Source organism: Eumetopias jubatus, unplaced genomic scaffold, assembly GCF_037043125.1.
Source record: "Eumetopias jubatus isolate StellerSeaLion01/CBP00866 unplaced genomic scaffold, mEumJub1_p1.0 scaffold_1, whole genome shotgun sequence".
Classification (NCBI taxonomy): Eukaryota; Metazoa; Chordata; class Mammalia; order Carnivora; family Otariidae; genus Eumetopias; species Eumetopias jubatus.
In genome coordinates this window covers 91,597,928-91,609,764 of record NW_028274807.1, presented here as the reverse complement: position 1 = coordinate 91,609,764, position 11,837 = coordinate 91,597,928, and the positions used below count along the sequence as shown (strand labels likewise).

The following is an 11,837-nucleotide window of genomic DNA, read 5'->3' as shown; positions in this document are numbered from 1 at the left end:
TGGCTTGTGTGCCCTTCCATCCTCACAGTCAGCAAAGGCTAGCAGAGTCTTCCTCACAGGGCCTTACTCTGACTCTGACTCTCCTACTTCCTGCTTCCACTTCCAAGGACCTTTGTGTTTATGTTGGGTCTACCCACACAATCCAGGGAAACCTTCCTGTTTTATGGTCAGGTGATTAGTAACCTTAATTCCATCTGCAACTTTAATTCCCCCTTGTGCTATGTCACATAATATATCCACGGCTCCTGGGGAATTAAGACTTGGACATCTCCGCGGTACCATCATTCTGTTTACTGCAGTAAAGAAGGCTGAAACAATCTGATCCCTTCCCTTCTGTGTTCAGGTTACTCTTCAGACTTTTAAAAATTCCTAAAGTGTATTCAAAGAGCTCACAGGCTTCAAAAGTAGCGAACCAAAAAAAAAAAAAAAAAGAAGTGTCAAATGACTTCAGGGTGCAAGGTCCTGTGCTAGGAGCCATTGGAAGTGCAGGGGAGAGCATGTGGGATTATACTGCCTTTAAGGAATTTTTTTTTTTAATATTTTATTTATGTATTTGACATAGAGAGAGAGAGACAGAGTGAGCACAAGCAGGGGGAGTGGCAGGCAGAGGCAGAGGGAGAAGCAGGATCCCCACAGAGAAGGGGGAGCCGGATGCGGGACTTGATCCCAGGACTCCGGGATCATGACCCGAGCCGAAGGCAATCGCTTAACCAACTGAGCCACCCAGGCGCCCGTCTTTAAGGAATTTTTACACACTCTTTGAGTGGATGAGATAGACAAGCACAGACAACAGAGCAGAGCAGGATTTGATAAATGCCACTGACTGGTTCAGCCAGTTGGTGCCAAAGGAGTTCAGAAGAGGGAGCCACTCTCTGAATCCCATGATCGAAGGTTTCCCCTACTGACCTCCAGTCACTCCTTGCAGTGGAGCATTTCAATCAGGTTTCAGGGGAGCAAAATTTTCTCTATTATTTTTTATTACAGCAGGTACCCTCCAGCACTGGGGAGAGGGGGAGGAGGAGGCAGAGGGGAGCCAATGCGAGCGATCTGTGCAAGTTGGCCCCAGACAGCTGCAGCTTACATGAGCCTCCCTTTATACCACGTGATGCGGGAGCTATTTCTTCCTGTCCCTTCTCAGGCAGCTGGTTCCCTCAGACTGATAACAAGAGTGGGCAGAAATCTGGAAGCTGGAGTACAGCTCCTTGGCACAGCAGCTGTGGTCAGCAAGGAGACAGCCACCGAGTGAAGGGACAGGAGGGGAAGGAGAAGGATTTGCTAGAAACCCGAAAGCATCGTTTTCGAATGTGGCCACGGAAGAAGTCAACAACAGCCATAAATAATTTCAACCACAAATATTTGGGGGTCTTTTCAGCTGCCTTCCTCCTTGAACATCTCCTGGGACTTGATAGATTTGGTGAGGAGCAATTTGAAGGGGGCTGAATGAAAGTTAAGTGTCTTTGGGGAAAGCTCATGTAACCACTTGAAAATGAAGCCTTTGGGGCGGGCGCCTGGATGGCTGTCAGTTAAGCGACTGCCTTCGGCTCAGGTCCTGATCCCAGGGTCCTGGGATCGAGCCCCACATTGGGCCCCCTGCTCAGCGGGGAGCCTGCTTCTCCTTCTCCCACTTCCCCTGGTTGTGTGCTCTCTCTCTCTCTGTCAAATAAATAAATAAATAAAATCTTAAAAAAAAAAAAAGAAGCCTTTGGGGCTAGCTTCTCTCCCTCCTTTACTGGTAGAACAATATACCTAGTGATACCATAACCGTGTTAAGATGGCCGACGAGCTGCACCGATGTGGAGGTGGGAGCAAAGACGCCACTTGCCCCCACCCTGCCGTGGGTGGCCAGTTCCCTGCAGCAAGGCTTTCCGTGGCAGGATACAGCCATGCCTTCTGTCTTCCTGATGCCGCGGCTCCTTCCTTCATCTACCTAAAGAGACAGCCTCTGCAAAGGAAAGTCTGGAAGCATGCAGACATTTCAACTCTCCTAATACACAACAAATGTTTGTACACACCCAGTTTTAGTCCAACATTAACAACATTTCACAAGTCTCATATTAATATGTGAAGAGGGGATGATTTCTGAAAGGGAATTGTTTTTCATCCAGAGTGCTTGACTCTGAGAATTTGTCATTCCTAGTAAATAAACCTGCCAAAGGATGAAAAAGCAGCCTTGGAGGCCTGACCTCGGGGCACCATTGAGGGGAGTCGATAAGAAGAAAGCAAGCAGGAGAGGTAATCTCATAGGTGACTCCTCTCCCACCGCGACCACCCAGCCTCATAAAGAACAGTGAGTGAAGGCCGAAGGGCTACAAGCTGATTAATACGTGTGGTCCAGAGGGAGAGCCTGGGTTTAGGTCTGTGGGAAATACCGAGTTAGCAGCAGGTCAGGTCACTGTCCCTTTGGCTTCCTTTGAATCTTTCATGACAGCTTCCTATGATAGTGCCCTGGTGACGCTTGAAGGCAAAAACTTATTTCTTTCATTATTCAGAGCGCCAGTAAACTGTATTTAGGGAGTCAGGTGCATTACTTAAACCGCGGCTGGGCAATGATTTCCTTTTCTACACCTAGCAATGCTACCCATTATAGGGCTGTCAGTCAAAGACAAATGAGAGAGTATGACTTGTTTTTGTCATAGAAAAGGAGACCTGTAATCACAGACCTGCCCAGAGGAGAGGAAATTTAAAGGTTACCACTCTCCCGTTAAGAGAACATATTCCTTCCACATCCTGGACAGATCCAGACTCTACTTGAATACTTTCTATAATGGGAATCTCACAACTTCATTAGTAGACCAGGGGTCAGCAAATTTTTTCTATACAGGGCCAGATGGTAAATATTTTAGGCTTTGCAGCCCTAGGGTTTTCTTATAACTACTCAGTTCTGCCGCTGTGTGTGAAAGCAGCTATGGACAATGTGTAAACAAGTGGGTGTGGCTGTGTTACAGTAAAACTTTATTTACAAAAATAGGCATGGGCTGAATTCAGTCCACTGGCATAATTTGCCTATGCAGAGACAGGCCCTTCTTTTGTGGGATGGTCCTGGTTTTTAGAAAATTCTACTTTGAGCCCAAATCTGCCTCTTTCTCTCTCTCTTTTTTTAAAGATTTATTTATTTATTTTAGAGAAAGAGAGAAAGGGTGGGAGGAGGGGCAGAGGGAGAAGGAGAGGGAGAGAATGCTTAAGTGGACTCCCCGCTGAGCACAGAGCTCATCTCAGGGCTCAGTCCTAGGACCCTGAGATCATGACCTGTGCCAAAATCAAGAGTCAGCCACTTAACTGACTGAGCCACCCAGGCACCCCGAATCTGCCTCTCTTTATATTAATTATAATCTTTTATATCTTTACTACGCATTACTTTCCATAAAAAATATTTGGCCCCAACTCTGTCTTTTGTATGTAAATTATTCAAAACACATAAATTCTTCAACCCAAATCATTTTGTTCTAATTAACTGATTGTTTCATTCATTTATTCATTTATCATCACTTAGCACTTGAGTAGGGGATACAGAAATTTAAAAAAAAAAATCATTGCCCACTAGCAGTTAACAGTCTTGTGGGAGAAGATAGCAAGTAAATGGAAGAAAAAACTCTGGCGGAGATATTCACTGGGGTCTACGAGAGCCCCTAAGAGCAGCATCCACCCAGAGGGGTGGAGAGTGGGAAGATGGGGAGGATTCCCCAAGGAGGTTGAGCTTGAGCTGAGTTTTAAGGAGTTGGTCAGGTGGAAATTGGCAGTGCATTCTGGGAATCATAGGTGCACAGGGGTGCAACTGGGAGGGCTGCAGCTCTGGATTTCAGGAAGTGTAAGTAATTTGCCACAACCAGAGTGCAGCGTGCTTGCACGTGTGAGCGTCGGGGTGGGCATGTAGGAGGAGGTGGGGCTGGAGATGTAGACAGAGGAGCAACCTTGCCTGCCACCTTAAAGTCAAAGGGAGTCAACCAAGGTAAGTGTAATTCTGCTACTATTGCCGAAAATATTTTAGCATAGTGTTCTCTGAATTGGTACAATGTGTTTTATTTTATAAGCAAGACATCTTGACCTTAAGCCCCCAGCCTTTGGTTTGAAAATACCGTAAGTTTAAGTAACTATGACAGTACCTTACATTCATATCCAGCATATACATTGGCAGCATAATTTGTTGGATTTTTAGTTTGGTGCTGGAGTGTTAATAGCAGACCCTACTGTCCCGATCTAAGAGCAAGTTGCAGGGATTTTCCTGGAAATTATCAGAAGACTCTAGACTATGTTTTGGAGGCTTGTGGGCTCTCTGGTTCCATGCCATGCCGACTGTGGCTGGGTATATGCATATACCCAGACACACAGATGCTCCCAACATATTCTCTGATATCTTCAGAATGTCCTCATTACAAATTTTACCCAAGTGCTAAAGCCTTTTATTTATTTTATTTATTGAAGTGTAGTTGACACAGAGTGTTACGTTAGTTTCAGGTGTACAACAGAGCGATTCTGCTTCTCTGTACTATAAGCACTGCTCACCACCAGCGTAGCTACTGCCATCTGTTACTACACAAAGCTATTACAGTGCCATTGACTATATTTCCTATACTGGAGCTTTTGTCTTTGTGACTTACTCATTTCATAAATGGAAACCTGTACCTCTCTCTCCCCTTCCCCCCGTTTTGTCCATCTGCCCCCCATCTTCTTCCCTCTGATAATCACCACTTTGTTCTCTGTATTTATGGGGATCGGTTTCTGCTTTTTGGTTTATTTGTTTGTTCACCTGTTTTGTTTTGCTTTTGTTTTTCTAGATTCCACATATAAGTGAAATCATATGGTATTTTCTTTTTCTATCTGACTTATTTCACTAGCATAATACTCTCTAGCTCCATCCATGTCACTGTGAATGGCAAGATCTCATTCTTTTTTATGGCTGAATAATATTCCATTGTGTATATATACTGCATCTTCTTTATCCATTCATCTATTGATGGACATTTATATGGCTTCCATATCTTGGCTATTGTAAATAATGCTTTACTTTTTTTTCCCCAAAGATTTTATTTATTTATTTGAGAGAGAGAGAGAGAGAGAGAGAGAGCACAAGGAGGGGGAGGGGCAGAGGGAGAGGGAGAAACAGACTCCCTGCTGAGCAGGGATTCCTGCCTGGGCTCGATCCCAGGACCCCTGAGATCATGACCTGAACTGAAGGCAGATGCTTAACCCGCTGAGTCACCCGGGTGCCCCACTTTACTTTTACTTTTGACTTTGTAGAATAATGCCTTAGGTCTTTGCACATACTCCTTTTTCTTTCAAGGTATGTTTTCCCTTCCACTTTACAATGGCCTAACTATACTTTCACTAGCCCCCCAGTGCCCTGAATGATTCCCTAGCTCCCCTCTTTTCCTTTTCATTCGTGACTTCCTTCTGAGCTCCCAAGACTTCCTGTGCGCACACTGTCGAGATTCAAGGCACGGCATCCTTACGGTTTACTTGTTTCTCCTCAACAAGACTTTGAAAGCCGAGACCAAGACCCAGTTCACTTTGTGTTCCCAAATGAAGCACATAACTTGACATACAATAATAGTTGCTGAACCAGTGTTTGGTAAGTGAATAAATGAATGAATGAAAGAACCAAGAATATTTACTACATGTCCTTAGCTAGAGTCTTGATTAACCCTGGTTAGTCCTTTGATTATTTGGGGATTACTACCAATGCAGAGTGGTATAGGGAAGGGAGGGCCATGGATAGTTGCTTAGGTATAGACCTATGCTGTTTGAGACCAGAGTCACCAGACCCCCATGGCTACTCGGCACTTGCAGTGTGTGGCAAGTCCAAATGGAGATGTGCTGTCAGTGGAAAATACATACGGGATGTCAAAGACTTAGTATATATATGCATATAAAAAAGTAAAATATCCTGCTACTACTTTAAAAACATTGTTTATATTTTGGATAGATTAGGTTAAATAAAATATTAAAATGAATTTCACTTTTTTAAGCTTTTTTATTGTGGCTATACAGTTTTTTTAAATTGCATATGTGGTTCACATTTGTGCCTCACATGATATTCTTCCTGGGCAGCACGGTCTGGAGAACAGATCCTGCTCCGAGAAATAGTTGCGGCACCCTTCCATCTTGGCAGTTCTTCAAGATAATCCTGTCCTGTTACCAGATGCCGTGGTTTCATTCTGTCTTTAGAAAATATAGTCCTCAGACCACTTCATTGCTGGGGCAGTAACCAGCTCCTTGAGACATCGTCTGTCCTGCAACGGCATTCGATTTCTTCCTACGACCTGTGAGATCAAGGGAGATAGCGATGTGAAAGAGCATGTCACCTTTGTGGCTCTTGTAACAAAATCTTGTCTTTGTTTATAACGGCAGAGAGGAACAGAAACAAAGTGCCAAATTATTTGTATTGGAGTTTGCGGGTGTTATGTGATTTAGGGAAGGTGGAGAGGAAGCAATGGAAAGAGGATTTCCTTTACTGAATTATATTTTTTTAGGCCGGGACTAACGTTGCATTCTCTTGACACACATCTTCTCCCGGCCTTTGCTCTTCCTCCTATCAAGGATGTCCTGTGAGCTATCTCCGTTTGGAAACGTCCTTCTCATTCCTCAAAATCTGACTCAAGTAACGTCTCCACTAAACCTGCCTGCTTGGGTTTCCCGATATAGAATTTTATTGGTACATGAATTATACCACTTAACAAGCAAATAGTACTTACAATTTATCTGTCTAGATTTCTCTCCGCACTAGGGCAGGGGGCTCTCATCATTTTTGTTACCCTCTCCCACTGCCTGGTGCCTGAGAGATGTAGAGTAAATGTTTGTGGAATAAATGAATGGTAAATGCATGAGTTAATCTATTGTCTGAGAAGGATACCGATTGGTAAAAGAAGTGGGTGACAAGGCTTTTTTTTTCAAATACCACTTGCCAAATTTGCATGCAAATGAAGAGCAGAGTGTATGTTTCATTTACATTTGTATAATGATCACAATGAGAATAACAAACAACAAAAGGCTCTTTATATATCCAACTGGAATTCCTGAGCCTGCGAAATCTCTCCTAAAGCACTGTGTCGAAATGTTTTAATGAGCTCCTAGATATGCCACACGTGGTATAATCTGCCCTAAGCTTTGCTGCCTCCAAGAGGAAAGTCCCCGTAGGTCCCAAGCCACCCAGGGGATGGTTGGAATATAAGCAATGAGGATAGGAGTGTACTTCTGTAAAGTCAGGTCAGCTGAGGGCCTGCTACTAGTTTCTTAGGCTCCATGTATTTCCTAGGCTGTAAAAGCCTGGGCAAGCTAGCTGGGCTGAGAGTGAAAAAACTAACAGAGAAGAAAAAGTTAATGTTGCCTTCTTAATTTAGAAATTACTGGATTTTCATGTCATCCTGGCATTTACCCAGCGGTAGGATTTGAATGACACCTGGAAAATGTCACATAATCCATGTCTTCCTTTTTCAGTTTTCTTGCGCTGATGCGGCCAGCGTTTTCCCGATGGCTACACGGATATCACGGTAAGACAGGTGGGCGCATCCCACCACAGCTCTACTCTGGGCCGGGAGAGCTAAGAGCCAGGCTAGAGCCCAGAGGCGCCCACCAGTTTCTGAGGCTTTTGCATTTTTTCTTTGCATATGAGCTTCCGCCAATATCTTCATGCTGCTTTTGTGAATGGTGAATTTCTAGAGTAATAGAAAATTTTGGTTGTGATAGACGTTCTTATCAATTTCATGCAAGTTCCTTTAATACCAAGTAAAACAGATTGAGCCGAAAAAAGTCCCTACTAAGGAAAAAAGGACGTTCTGCTGCAGCAGGGCGATGTAGCGAAGGGAGGCATAGAAATTTCCCCAAGGTTTATTGGCATATAAACTACATAAGGCCCAGAAAGCATTAGGAGAAGAATGCCATTTTAAAACAATTCAGGAAGAGCCTTGCCTTGCTTTGTGCCATTTCTTAGGATTACAGGCTGGGAACCTGGAACAAGATATCAGAATTTAATACCCAAACTAGTTTATGAAAAGCACTAAGCGGCAGGCTCTTTGCTTTAACCTTTTTAATATTCTGGAAGTTAATTGTCCAGACCATCTCACCTTTTCAGGTTAATGAGGTAGCTAACAGGCCACAATAGAAAATGACTGCCCAATCAAATTATGACAATCAAAAAAAAAAAAAAAGAAAAGAAAAGAAAGAAAAGAAAAAAAACAAAAACAAATGGGAAGGTCTGAAGTTACATAGGGCTTTTATTGTCTTTCAAAGAATGTACGGCAGCATTACCATTCTGTTGTCTCCTTGTGATGGATTGCAAAAAGAATCAGAAAAGGCACAACATGAATCTGCTCTCAGGACAATGATTGTAATCAAAATAGGAAATGGTACAAATGCAAGCCATTCTCCTTGCGGTTTAAAGATTATAAATCCCTTATTCATCTGTTATGATCCAGGGCCTACTTGGGATTTTTATAGTTCTTTACACGCTCAGAATTTAAAAAATGTAATGTAAAGGGGCCACAGCTGTTCTCCTTCCAACGTGGATGTTTAATCCCCGCTTGGAGCGTGGCACCCTGGTCTCCCCTCCCTCTGCCCATCTGCAGCCTGTGCTTGGGGCCAATGCCTCCCCCTTGCACGGGAGAAATTCAGCTCACTGTGGTCTCCCCCCATCCCCTGCCAGGTGATGAAAACACAGCACCTACTCTTCCAAGGGGCCCTGGAAAAATGTAGGAGCCCTTGCCAAAGGTTTTGCTCTTTTTTTTTTTTTTGGAGAACTGAATCTTCTTAGGATCATTATGCAATTTAAAATGGAAGTGAGACAGGCGTTCGATTTGGACCCAGAAGACCTGGAGTTTTGTCTTCCACGTGCCTCTTTCTAGGAGGATGACCTTCGTGCTCTTTTGTTTTCTCATCCAGAAAATAACGGCACTACCTGTTGCAAGGGGCTATGTTGAACATCAAAAGAGCTAATGTGTGTGAAGTTGCTTTGGAAGCAGGACCAGCTTTTCACATGTAAAAATGGTATTCAGAGACCAATTCCAGGGTGTGTGTGTGTGTGTGTGTGTGTGTGTGTGTGTGTGTGTGTGTGTGTGTGTGTGTGTGTGTGTGTTCTCACCTGCCGGGATTCCCCCACAACAAACAATGCCCCGGAAACTGCCAGATGCCCTACAATTTAACTCAGTTCCGACACTCTCTACCCAGAGATAACAGCAGATTCTCCGGGTTAAGGGCTCAGTCCTCCAAGACTGCCCTCCCTCCCACCCTTCAGATGCCAGCCACAAACTCAGGTTTGTTACCTGCACTTCTCACCAACTTTCTATAGGTCATTGGTTCCCAACACCCCCTCTCAGGTGTGATTAATTTGCTCAAGAGGCTAGAACACAGAACTCAGAGAAATATTCTACTTCCTAAATTACTGGTTTATTATAAAAGGATATAATTCAGGAACAGCCAGACGGAGGAGATACGTAGGGCAAGGTATGGCCAAAGGGTACAGAACTTCCATGCCTTCTTTAGGCTCACTAACACGCCCCAAATCTCCACATGTTTATCAACCTGGAAGTTCTCTGCGTCCAGTCCTTTTGGATTTTTAGGAGGCTTTATTACATAGGCACGATTGATTACATCATTGGCCCTTGGCAGTTGATTCAACCTCTAGCCCTTTTCCCCACCCCATGGGTCAGGGGGTGGGACTGTAAGTTCTAACCCTCAGATCACAGTGTTGGCTCCATTGGCCCCCAGACTCCATCCTTTGGTGCTTTGCAAAAGTCACCTCATTAACATAAAGACAACTTTATCTCTCTTCACACTTAGGAAATTCCAAGGCTTTCTGGAGCTGTGAGTTAGGAACTGTGGAAGAAGGCAAATAGATAAGGAAAATATATATTTAAATGACCAAATATGTATTTCTTATAAATCACAATATTGCAATTGTAAAATGACGTCAGTGTTGGTATCTGACAGTGAGGTTAGAAAGCCAAACGGGAGACTCTAGTCCTAGTGATTTGTGGCCTTGTAGATTTCTTAAGTACATTGAGGGTTTTAAGCTAGATCTTTCCTGCCTATGAAAGACTGTTAACAGTGAATGAAATCCCTCAGGAGATCCAGTTCTTCTAGTTCACGGGGGAGATGCTGGTGTAAGAAAAGTTATTTCCTGAGCTGTGTCTGAGGGACAATGGATGTGCTGCCCTCTCCAAGGAACTCGGCTGAGACCCTGGAAGACTCTTGTTTGTTGGGTCTTCTGCTTTCACATACATTTTTTATCTTTTATTTTTTTCATATTAAAATTCTTCTGAGAGGTACTCCCTGGGCAGCCTGACATCCCCACTGCCGCCCAGTCTCCCGAGGCCACCTCCCTCAGGCAGGCCACAGGGCCTCTCCTCCGCATGACGGCAGCACAGCACTGGCACGCTGGACTTCATGCTTGGCATGCTTCGTGGTGAGACCACTCTAAAAGGGCCTCCAATCCATTTTCCAGGAGCAAGGGACGATGGAATCGGGGCACACCTGGCAAGACCACGGTTATTTTAGTGACCCACAGAAACGAAAATGGCAGCTTTGCCAATTTGAGAATTTACCCACATGGATTGGGATTGGTGTTGTTGGAACTTCAGAGTTATGATGGTGATTCGCAAGGCCAAGAAGTTGATGGTCTTTTGAACGAAGTAGAAGAAAGAACGAAATAACTGAGTAAGGACTGTACCGGGCGGGTGAAGAGATTACCGCCCATAGTTGGAGGAGGGGCCCTCAACTTATATTGGATCACTGCTGAAGGCCACCTGGTTATGGGTGTGACATAGATGAAGTGGTGTATGATGAAGACTCACCATCTAAGAACATTAAAATTCTATACTCGAGGCAATTTGGAGATGTTCATCTGGTGGAGGATGATTTGGGTGTATATAGGGCATGTATGGAAAAGGCCAGTGGAAAAGACTATGGTGGCAAAGACACACTGATTCTAGGCGGTGGAGGTGGGCGCATGTTATGTGAAATAGGCAAACCGAAACCAAAGATGGTCACTACTGTAGAAATTGACCAAATGGTGACTGCTGGATATAAGAAACATTTGCAAAAACCATGTGGCCACCCCTTAGACAATCCTAAAGGAGACTGCTCTCAGGTTTTAATAGAAGACTGTATTCTAGTACTGAAGAGGTACACCGAAGAAGGGAGAGAGTTTGATTATGTGATTAATGATTTGACAGCCATTTTCATCTCTGGAAGAAGATTCCATATGGGAGTTTCTCAGACTGACTTTTTTTTTTTTTAAGATTTTATTTATTTGACAGAGAGAGAGTGAGCACAAGCAGGGGGAAGGGGCAGGTAGAGGGAGAAGGCAAAGCAAACTCCCCCCTGAGCAGAGATTCCCATGTGGGGGCTCAATCCCAGGATCCTGGGGTCATGACCCAAGCCGAAGGCAGACGCTTAACTGACTGAGCCACCCAGGTGCCCCATAGACTGACTCTTGACCTCTCCATGAAAGTACTGAAACAGGATGAGAAATATTTTACAGAGGGTAACTGTCAATTTGACAGAAGCCCTGGCACTCTGTGAAGAACAGCTCGGGTGCCTGTACTGTCCCATGGAATTCTCAAAGGACATAGTCTGTGTTCCTTCATACTGGGAATTGTGGGTATTTTACACTGTTTGGAAGAAAGCAAATCCTTGAAGACCAATATCCCCTAGTCACGTGTGCTGCAAATAGCCTTCCTGACCTCTGTATGCTGTACATGACATCAAAATGAGTCGCAATTGATTGCGAATTTCTTCAAGGCTTCTTTTTTCTTTATTTGTTATCTTTAATGAAAAAAAAGCAAATGGAAAATGCATATTTTGATGAGCTAGGGTGTTACTTTTTTTGGAGGTAGGCTGAAGGATGA

General features: G+C 44.1%; 1 pseudogene; it reads left to right on the top strand.

Annotated features, from left to right (window-relative positions):
- Positions 1-1,771: 1,771 nt before the first annotated feature.
- LOC114207111 (spermine synthase-like) lies at positions 1,772-11,626 on the top strand (annotated as a pseudogene).
- Positions 11,627-11,837: the final 211 nt, after the last annotated feature.